Source organism: Macrobrachium rosenbergii, chromosome 55 (assembly GCF_040412425.1).
Source record: "Macrobrachium rosenbergii isolate ZJJX-2024 chromosome 55, ASM4041242v1, whole genome shotgun sequence".
NCBI lineage: Eukaryota > Metazoa > Arthropoda > Malacostraca > Decapoda > Palaemonidae > Macrobrachium > Macrobrachium rosenbergii.
In genome coordinates this window covers 56136190-56148450 of record NC_089795.1, presented here as the reverse complement: position 1 = coordinate 56148450, position 12261 = coordinate 56136190, and the positions used below count along the sequence as shown (strand labels likewise).

General features: G+C 35.0%; 1 protein-coding gene across 4 annotated transcripts in view; it reads left to right on the top strand.

The window, feature by feature from the left end:
• The window catches only part of cpx (complexin), a 356338-nt gene that overhangs the window by 29683 nt on the left and 314394 nt on the right, over positions 1-12261 (top strand). The gene's annotated exons all lie outside the window — the stretch shown is intronic.

Below are 12261 nucleotides of genomic sequence, written 5' to 3'. Positions count from 1 at the left end.
TCAAAAATTCGATCAAAATATTCTGCTTTAATGTTTATGCTAAAGTGCCATCCCCCACGAGGTTTTTTCGCATAGCTCCTCACGAATGAGAGAAATATCTCTTTCTCATATCACTTGCAGATTTTTGTAAGGCTTTTTCTCCTGTGTATCGCTTTACTTCTTCAACACTTCCTTCAATTCTCTCTCTCTCTCTCTCTCTCTCTCTCTCTCTCTCTCTCTATATATATATATATATATATATATATATATATATATATATATATATATATTATATATATATATATATATATAATCTAGTAATCAGGGAAATAGAATAACAATGTGAACATCGTAACTATTCTAAATTTTCTCCGTGGTCCGCATTGCGTTGGTTCGTCACTCTGTTATTTGCTTTTACTTCGTCCATTTTAACCTCTCTCTCTCTCTCTCTCTCTCTCTCTCTCTCTCTCTCTCTTCAGAATGCAAACAGAGCTTCGTTAGGAAAGCGTTGGGATTTTCCATGTGTACTTAAAGGAACTGTGTTCATTGGAGCAGCGTTATTCGAGCAGCGAATATTACTTTCTTATACCTCTCTCCTGGTGGGGAAAGTTTTTTTCCTCGTTTCTTTTTATTTCTTATCGGATAGTTTGCCCCACGCCGTCAGTAGCCCCCTCATGCAGGCTGTAATTCCCTTCCTGGTTTAAAACCCTGGAGAGAATTCCTTTGAGAGCTGCTTGTTCTCTGTTTGTTTACTCCATGTGCTGTTGCCTCCCTGCCTTCGCACAGCCTCTTGTCTTTGATTCTTTGCCTTGGGCGTTTTTCTCCGTCTGGTTAATATTCCGGACGGAATTTATTATACATTTGGTGCGCAATGATAGAAGCTTATCGCGTGTGCTTAAGCTTTTTTTTTTTTATGGGACGTCGATATTGCGAGGTGTTCCAGTGTCTGCTTGTGTAAGTATGTGCTCTTTCACTTTAAATTTGTGCGAGGATAGTTTTGTTTATACGAATTCCTTTCTTCGTTCTGATTTCTTCAGAGTTTGTATTGGTTTGTGAAACATCCAAACGCACATTCCTTAACTTTGAAATCTTTTCCAAAATAGAGTGAAAATAGCGATGTTTGATAGCAGAACAGTAATGCATGCTCTGATTAAATTAGGGGTGAAGGGAACTAGTAATGATTACCAATTAGTGAGAGACGAGGCGCACAGACCCAAACCTTGACTAAACAACAATACCGGGGAACTCGATGGGCACAATTACGAAGTGATTCTCTGCGCCAGTGTTGACGAAGACCTTCAAAGGTAGTTGTAAGGGGCTTTGGGGAAGAGGCAGGTTGTGCCTACAATGACTGCTTATAATGACGAATGCTGGAACTACACTCCCTATGTTCTCTCTCTCTCTCTCTCTCTCTCTCTCTCTCTCTCTCCTCTCTCTCTCTCTCTTTCCGTGAGGTTGCCAGTCCATGAAATGAGCTGTACGGTAGTATTTGGCATTTTTGGAATTATGGTAAATGATCACTACAGAATTTTGAATCTTGAATAAAAACACAACTTGGAGAACATAATAATATATTCAGAACCTCATACAGTTTCAGAGCGTCATGCTCCCTCTTCTGTGTGGAAACAGTAAAACCCAACTTGGTTTTAATGTCTCCACGCTGAAGAGGAAGCATGACGCTCCGAAACTGCATGTGGTTTTGAATATATGTGTTTCCCACCTTGTGGTTTTTTAAAATTTTGGAATTTACTATAACATATTTTCCTAACTATAACATACAAAGATAATATTTATACGTACTGTACGTATATGTATATGTATATATATATATATATATATATATGTGTGTGTGTGTGTGTGCGTGTGTGTGTATATACATACACACATATATATACACATACATATAAATATACATATTTATGTATATATATATATATATATATGTGTGTGTGTGCTAGTCACGTTTTTTATCAGCTACAAAAAAGTCACTACAATTACTTTGTAGTGACAAGCTTATCCAAAACGTGTAAAGAAATTGAGAAGTAAAGAGGTCATTCTGGCTCTAACAGTTACACACCTGAATGGGTGCATTTGTTTGTAAAGATATATGTATCCTTCCAACGGATAATCTTTTATAAAGACAGTTTTTATTGCATATTAATACCCTTTGGGCATCAATTAATTTTGAAGTAATATATTCTATTTTTCTGTAAAATTTCCCTATTTACCGTATTTAATGTGGATAAAAAATTTTGACATAGTATTTCATGTACCTGTCTTTGATAACTGGATTCTTGAAAGAACTGTTTCGACCACACTCTAAGCTTTGCCGTGAAAGCGTTCCAATGATAGAGGGAAGCTACAAAATAATTTTTTTTTTTTTATGAATTAAAGTGTGTTTCAATGGTTAGAATATTTCAAAGCAAAATAAATCTGAGAAGTATCAGCAACAAATGAGGATTAAGGAAACTAGTTTCAGTTTATAAGTAAATTGCAACTTCTTTTGGGGGCGCGGCCGAGCACATAGCCCGTTATGAACTGACTGGATTCTGAGATGTATCCCGGTTTGGAAATAGATTATCTACGTTAGAATATTAAGAAATTTAAATTCTATGCCAACACTATTATTCCGTTTATAAAATACTTGTAGCTTTCGCTCCTACGTTTCAATGATTTTTCTCAAACCTTTGTAACAATCGTTATGTGTACTTAGTATATTAAACAGCACTTGCTAACTTTTTCGACACTTCTAAGCGTAAATAATTACTACAGAGTAAAGAAATGTAAACACTAAGCCTAAATTACAAAGACGAGAGTAATTACAACGAACTAAATGACATAACACGGGAAATAAACACTGCCATTACTTGAGTATAAACGAAGACTGCACTGAGAAAGCATAAATTCCATAATAATTATAAAGACAAAATACCCACACCAAACTCTAACAGACTTAAAGAGGTTGCTTGATGGTGATGAAGTTTCTCCTTTTACCAGTCAAACCTCACGATTCAGGAAGGCTTCTTTCTCCTCACTAAAGATAACCGACTGCTGAAGCGAGAGTTCTTCCAATCTACATAACCCACTCCCTACTAACTTCGTTCATTTTTTTCAAATAATTATGTAGAAAACTCTTAAATCCCTTTACACACACACACACACACACACACACACACACACATATATATATATATATATATATATATATATATATATATATATATATACATATATATATATACATACATACATGCATTTATATATATATATATATATATATATATATATATATATATATATATATATATATATATATATATATAGTACAGAGACAGAGAGAGAGAGAGAAGTCGACTTATCTTTTATGGCTTCCATTATCGTAACCGAGGCAGAAGATCTTTCTTTAAAATCTAATTTCATAAAACATTCTTCACCCGCATCGTCAAAGGCAGAGTTTGGTGCGCTCTTCTTCCTCTCAACTTCCAGGAGGCTCATTCTGGATTCCAGTCACAGGCTCTGGACCCAGGTGAGACGTGACTTCTTCCCTCCAAAGACTGTCACTTGAAGACTGTAAGAAAGCTCCTGCCGAGTCTTACGGGTGTTCCAGCGACGGGCCTGGAGTCCAGGTGTGGTTGGCCATAGTTGCAATCAAGGTAGCGGCAACACCAGCTATTTCCTTTTCAACTCCGATTACAGGTGTATTTCAAAGTTAAGACTGCGAGAGTGAGAGTTTATACTATCTTTCTTGTGATGATTTTTTCTTCATATTAGAACAGTTAGGGTAAAACATCGAAAATGTCCCTAAAAGTGTACATTAAGAGATTTGAAATGGAAATTTGTTCTCTGTGATCAAATACGTTCGAGTCGAAGTAGCAGTTTTCTTAGAGAAAGAGTTTTCTGTGCCCTGTTTCTCATTAATTCTTTTATTGGTTCACATGAATTCTTTTAGAATGAATTCCGTATAACATATCAATTGAACTTGGTTTTCGACTCCTAATTTTGTAGAGAAAATTATCAATTCAAAAGTAACATGGAAAGAAAAAAGAAAGGAGTTCGTAGATTAGTCGGTAAAGTATATCAGGTTATGCAGTTTCGATGGACAGCAACATTTCTAGCTGGCTACAACCGAATACTCAGAATAAATAATCCATTTATTAGAGTCTTTTTATAAAAAAAAAAAAAGTTTAAAACCTTCATAATAAAAAAAATTGTGAGTTAATTATTTCTCTAAATTAAGACTGCTAAATTTACTGATTCAGTGGGATAAACGTTGCTATGAGTATGACAAAAGTACCGTGTAAATAGTTGAAACCACGAAACGTTAAACATTGCTTGTGCAGATATATTAAGAATACTAAAATGTTGTTGATTGCCCTTTATATATATATATATATATAATATATATATATATATATATATATATATATATATATTATACATGTACATACATATATATGTATGTATATATAAGTAAATATATATATACATATATATATATATATATATATATATATATATATATATATATATATATAATAATATGCGTTATATGTATACATGCAAGTGTATATATATATATATATATAAGAATATCTTCACGGATTATGAAAGGTTTGTTTGCTTAGAAGTTTATTTCAGAAAGGTGAAGGTAATGTTTTGCCTTAGTGAAAAAATCACATTGGAGTTATCTAGTTATCTAGTTATCTGCATGCAATGCAAAGATCTGTATCCGCCCAACAGTGAACAGAATCGAATTAAGTATTTCAATTGCTTACCTCCAAGGAAAAGTATTTTAGAGGATTAGGTTTGTCCTACATAAAACCCTTCATGAAATTCATATTATGAAGACTCTACATTACAACATACTCTGGGGTATTTGCGAAGTTAGAAAATGATAATGCAAACCGAAATGTGAAATAACTAAGGACATGAGGAATTATTACTTATGTTCTCTAAATGTTAAGTAACTTTTGTCACAGAGTAGCCATACCTATGCAGTTAAAGAGAGAGAGAGAGAGAGAGAGAGAGAGAGAGACAGATTGAAACGAACACATTAAATATTCTGAGAAAAGAATAAGAGAAGTATCTAGCTTTCCAAATTTTATCTTGATTTTTGCATGAAGATGAAAGTTTTTAATACAGTGGTTCATCAGTAAACAAGTACTTGGATGACCATATTAAATTCATATGTTATTTTCTAGTCAGTCTTATTTTGAGGGTTCCGTTTGAAAATTTCAAGTCCCAAACTGATAAACTCTCACGTTTATAATTATGCATGTATGTATGAAGAGACAAGCTTGCTTCGTTTTCCCTCTTCACAGATTTCATCGAACACCCGAACTCATATATGCCTTCGTATTAAAAGATTAAGCATAATATTGTGCTGTTCAGTTAGTTTCAAGAAGAGTTACTATTTCACAAACGATAATGGAATATTTCAGCCACTCTACATTTAATGATATATATATATATATATATATATATATATATATATATATATATATATATATATATATATATATATGTATATATGTGTGTATGCGTATATGTGTATATATATATACATATATATATATATATATACTTATACATCTATATATATATATATATATATATATATATATATATATATATATAACATACATATATATGCATATGATTACATACATCTATATTTACACACGCGCGCACACACACATATATATGTATTTATACATAATACACATACATTTATATATATATATATATATATATATATATATATATATATTTATATATATACATTAATAGATATACATATATATAAATATACATATATGTGTGTGAGTGCGTAGGTGTGTGGACTTGTGTATATTTGTGCGTGTGTACTCGCGCACACGTGTGCAAAATTGGAGAATACACATGTCGCTTGCTTTCTTCTTCCGATACACAAACCCTTGAGAAAACTCACCCCTTTTAATGAGACATTTTTAGCTCTATAATCTGATCGTCTTTTAAATATCGACCCTTCTGACTTGTTAACACTGAAAACTTCCTTTTTCCAGTACAAGCTTTGTTTCTGATCTGAAATGGAAAGTTCTTTTTGAACAGATATTTCCAGAAATAACCGTTGTATTCTTCAGCTTCATGACCATAATGAGAATTGTACGTCGTTTTATTGCTTTTAGATTTTTCTTTATGATAGTTATTATCTTTCTGTGAGCACAAAGCAGTATCTGGTATTTGGAAAAGAAAAATTGACAGTTTCCGCTCGTGAACACCAGTAAATGAAAACGTGTAGAACGCAGTGTGGTGAAAAGACTTCCCCGAAGTCTTTCAGTGGGTTGTGCATCAGTTTTAAATGGACTTCCTATTAATTAATCATGTATAATTAAGCTCTCGAATTTTTACCTTAGAACCAACTTAATTATGTATTCTTGAACTAATTATAAGTTTCACCGTTATCTTCAAAACGATGCGCATGTAGTCGAGAGGTTGGATATTTTCTTCTCTTTTATTTTCACAGTTACCTCCATTTTCTCATAGCTTTCGTTCGCCCCACAAAGTCATCAAGTAATCTTCAAATAACACAAATATTGTGCATAGGTGGCCGCGAGTCGTGGCAATTCTGACAGGAAATTGCTTTGAGGTTTTTATGCTCTTCTTCTCTTTATCTCCAAAGAAAATGTTGTCTCTCCATTTCATACACTGAATTTAGCACCGGTCTTTTTACAATGGTCATTGTTTGTGCTGTTAAACAAAGAACAACATACTCATTTTTCAAGATAATATCTTTAGAAAACATATCTCGGTCTACAAATATTGGAGGAAACAGTAATGTTTAAGGACATGAATTTATATGTTGTTAGCATAATTTTCCAGATGTCTCTGATACTCTAGACCTATCTAACTTGGAATCCATCCTAACGAGGAACTTGGACACAACACTTAACAGCTATTGATGTTGTACTCGCTTACAGCAATGGTTCCCTAACCTGGTCTGTCATTATCTAATTAAGATTGTACAGAAAGAATGCTTGCGCATTTTTCCTGCTGAAAGATTGACAATCTATTGTACAGGCAAGTAAGGAGCTCAATAACTGTTTATTGCCATGCCTTTAAAACTCACTGAAGCTATTCATTTCGAATAATGGAAAGCCATTCTTAACTTGCGAAACTGAGGACTTTATCTACAGACCAGGTTCTTCCAGCCATCTTGTTTGTCTAATATGTTGGTGAGTTGAGTGGGCTGATCTTTAAATGTTTGGAAAGAGGCACGCATCCGTGAAGAACAAAATTTATTTCTATTGAACATTATATTACAGGTTGTGCAATGGTAATAAGCATTATGTTATTTTATTGTTTCAACTTGAGTGAAGTTTTACTGAAAATATTATTTTTTGTGAGACTAGCAGATTACGTCCCTGAAAATTCCATTGACCTGAACACTGGAAAAAATAACAGTTTACCTTTATATCCTCGGAACCATTATTTATGAAGGGCTTCGTGCCTCCAGAACAAGAATCCTATTGCTTTCAGACGTGAATGAGTCACCGGTTACTGGGATAAATCAGGAATTTAAAACTTTATGCAAAGACTTGTTCCCCGTGTTGTTCGACGCTATCTTAATTTTAGACTTATACCCTTTAATCCATGTCCGAACTTTCAAGAATTAACTTTCAGTGCACTTAAGTTGAGAACCACAAGAACGATAATATTCAAGTTTGTTTAGAGGTTTGGCACCTCCAAGCCAAGTTATCTCACTTTACATGAACATCATTGCATAATATATTTTCCCGTAGGTCTGCTCTCATTCACATTTAGTAATAAGGATTTGCATCCGCCTCATTTACAGAGAATTATAATTTCCAAAACGAAAACATGCTTGTAAAGTTTCTTAATACGAATGTTTTTGGGATATGAATTTTCAGGAGTAACAACGAAAATTTCAGTCTAAATACTTTGTGTTTACGTGTACGAGATGCTAGGTGTTTGATCGCTTATTAACTTGATTGCTTTCTGTCAAGAGTATGCATTTACTTTCATTAATTCCTAAAATATCACCGTTACTTCTATAAAGAATTATGAGACGACCATATGGGGTAACGAAAGGTCATTGAGAAATTTATACCCATAATCCGGGAATTCCATGTATAAATATCGAATGGCCACGTAAACGGGAGCAGACAACCACTCACAAGATTATGTACAGAATAGTTGGTTAATTATTTTCAGATCCCATGTCAAACTTTGCATGAGTCCTTCAGTGTTAAGCATTAGGTGATTTGGCTGTACAACGTAGTTGGAAGTCAGTGACAGAGCATCTAGCTTACTATCTTACTTAAAACAGTACAACTCGTTCTCGACTCTCTGACAGGAAGAGAATGGACAGATGGGTTCGTGGAAGAATCCGTCGTGCCCCTGTTGACGTAAGCAATTAATTATGTACTTAGTTGATAGGTGGCTGTTGCTGGACGCATCTAGGGTGTGCAAAGAGAGAGGATTGTTCAGTTTTCTGCCAAAATACAAACTATCAAAATAGGAAGGCTTCGACGAAGTAATCTTCATGATTCGGGGTGAAACCATTCATAAAATATTCTCTCTGGTTTCTGTAAGGTGTACATAGGAAGGACAACATAGTTCTATTAAAGAAGTTTACTTGAAGATTTTTCAGTATTGTATTGCTGACCAAGAAATGGCTATTTGTCATTCTAGAATGGCAAATAGCATGTAATTTTTTTCGCATAAAAGCAAAGGATTTTCTCGCCTATCAGTACCGTAATTACGGTTCTTGCTAGTTAACCATTTCTTTTTGCTCAAAACGCGATACATATATTATACCATTAATATATAACTGGAAGCAAATCTTGGTTGTGGTTTCCATTCCATGCTTTTCAGAATGAAAATAGATGAAAGCTAATGACAGTGCAATGAAAGCTAATGGCGTGCAATGCGTCTGACTGTCTGAGGTGTGACCTTCAGAGGGAGTGTCTTATTTGTCTGGCCGTAGCAGTTTTTGGGAAAGTGATCCTTCAGACAAAATACCATTGTCAGATATGACCACGTCTGAACTCTGACCAAGTTTTGTGAATAAATCCAGTTTTAAGGTTTTTGTTTTAATGTTATAAGGAGATACATCATGATATCAGAGTACTGTGCAGAAAAGAGTACTTAGCTTCGGTGTTCCTTCATGCTAAGAATGTAAGATTTGCTTTGTCTATTTTGAAAGAAAGAGAGAGAGAGAGAGAGAGAGAGGGTGCGTTTGAGTATGCTTAATGGATCTGTGATGCCTTAAAGGGAGATAGAGGGGAGCATCTCAACTGAGGGACGGGAGAGCTATGTTATGGAACTATAATGCAAGGGAGAAGGGGGTGGGTAGTTGAAGGGAATGGGTGGATGGATAGATGGAGGGAGGGAGAGAGGAAGCAAAACGGGTGGAGCGTCTTGGAGTAGGGAGGCGTCGTGGCGCCATAGCAGTTATCGCAGCAAAAGCCACGCCCCTACCCTCCGTCTTGTGCATAGGCTGACAAGCATTTGCAACAAAGCGTTCTCTCTCTCTCTCTCTCTCTCTCTCTCTCTCTCTCTCTCTCTCTCTCTCTCTCTGGGTTGCCAGGGCGTTCCCTCTGCTTTAAGTTGTACCGATAGCTGAGATATAGCGCACAAAAATCATAGGTTATTCCTGTCTTCCTTTTGAATACGATTTGTTATTTCCTTAAAATTCATTATTGCTTTGTTGTTATTTTTACCATGTGGAAAGTTTATTTTCCTTAGAGCTATTTCTCTTAAGAAATTAAAGGCACAGTCGTAGAAAGCCTTCGAAGTATTGGATATTGCGTGGGCTGATGTATCCTATAAAACAAATAAAATGGAAGGCCAACTCACAGAATCCATAATCTATGCAACAGTTTTGATGTCGTACAGTAACGTTTTAATAAGCGCTAATTCACCTCAGGGAATATTAGAAATTTTATATTCGATTTCTAAGGCTCCTTTAGTTATAATTTCTTGCAATAGACGTGTCACACTGAAGGTCACTTTTTAACATATTTGAAAACTGAGAAATAATTACCATACATTAGTAACGATTTATTTCTAATAACGTTCCCTCGGTGTAATGGAAGACGAGCAATGTCCCTATACAAAGCTCGCGTAGTTGAATTGGCGCCAGAGCCACTTTCCAGAGCGTGGCACTCTATGCCCTTTAATGCCACACCCCACCTATCTCCTGGCGCCAGCCTCCCGTCCTCCCTCGCCCCTGCCTCCTCCGTCGACACAAGCACACACTTTCCCTCTTGTGGCTTGCATTCACGATTCACCTCTTCGGCGGCGCCGCGTAAGTTCCATACATTTCCCTCTCTATCGTTCATCGGTCTTTACGTCCCTTGCTTCCGAGCACAACAGTTTGCTTGATGGAAATATCTCTGTGATGTAGAGAACATAGTCTTGAACGTTCTCCCACTTTTTATCTTTGGTTTCATGCACTGAGCCTTGAAGGTGGGTTCATTGTACTTTGCGTGTGTTTGTGCTTTGTTTGCCTGAGTCCTTTTGTCCTGTAGCACGTAAGTGATACTTCATTACAAAATGGATTTCTGTTTCGCGTTCTTTATCGTACTGAGATAGTGATGAAATATTAGAATGATACAGAAATTAAACATTGATTACAGTATCAAGTTTTTTACTGGACTTCTGAAAGCTCCCGTATTATATTACTTATGAAACATCGATTTGTTTTAGTCTTTCTTTCGTAATAAACCAACGATTAACGAACTTATTTACTCTCATTTTAACATATATTTACGTTTATTTAATGTATTTATTAATTTGTGAGATATGTGCCCCTCTACTAAAGTCTGCTTCTCAAGAGTGTCATTGCCAAAAAACAATGTTTTTCCTACTCCTGCAAGATACGATATGCCATATGTAAGCATTACCTACTTTATGCGGATCAACTTGAGTAGAATGGATGAATACTTCTATTTTTGGGGTGTTTATGTTCATTACACACATATTCCTTATGTATATATATATATATATATATATATATATATATATAAAATTTGTGTGTGTGCATGTGCATGTGTGTTTCATGAATCTTGGGATTAAGTTGACTAAGATGGTGCTATGCGCTTCGTAAATACTGATCCTTTATACTTGTGTGTATATATATATATATATAATATTTATATATACACATACATAATACATAATTACATACATACATAATTAAATGCCGTACGGTGAGGAGGCAAGAGTAGTGCCGTATAATGGAAATTGGGATCCCTAAATGGTTTTGCAGTTTATCATTTTTTATAAAGGCGTTCGATATCATTAGAATTGAATCATAGAATTTTACAGTTAAATACATTATTTCACTCTTATTTACCAGTGGTTTATAGTTTTTTAAATAAAATAGTTTACGCGTCATTTAACTGCTTAGAATATAATGATAAATAGTCAGTGAACATAAGTAGCCTATATCATGCTCGAGAATGCATTTAGAGAAAGCTGCAGTTAATATTCGTAAGAGTTACAAACAGACATACAGAAACTTCATACTGACCTGATGAGTTTTAAAATGTGCATCGCGTCAGAGATCTAGATGTGATCAGTTTATTTGATAATATAATCTGATTCATTAGAAAGAAGAATAGATGGAGAGAAAAAATAATTATTTGAGTGGTTGTGTTCAGGATCGTGCATAAAGTTTAACTGACTGATTTGAAGAATCAAGTGACGCAATCAAGAGAGAGAGTGGGGGATGGGGAGAGGAGGGAGTGAGAAACAAAGAAAGAGACTATCAGTTTCGTTCTGAGAAAGCTATGGTTAATTGACTTGAAGAGTATGCGGTTCTTTTTTTCAACAATTACTTTGCCACCAACTTCTATCCTAATGACTTAAGTTTCATGGCGATTGAAAAGCTTTGTTCCAAAACTTTTGTCATCCCTGCGATCAGCACTATCATGGGCCTCCCCCTCCTCCTTCCTCCATAGATTCATGAAATACACAGCAATACTCCTGACATATTCTCCTTCTTTCTCCCAAAACTCGAGAAATACACAGTACTATCTTCGACGCCTCTTCCTCCTTTTTCCCAAGATCTGTGAATACACAGCAATATCTTGGACACCTCCTTTTCTATGGATTCGTGTAATGCACACGCTATCATATACACTTCCACCTCCTTTCTCCAGAGATTCGTGAAATATATAACCATATTAAAGGTCTATCCTTTTTCCTTTTCATCACGTGACCAAGCCAACCTAAATTACTGTAGTCTATCTTTTTCACCGGTGTTCATCTCTT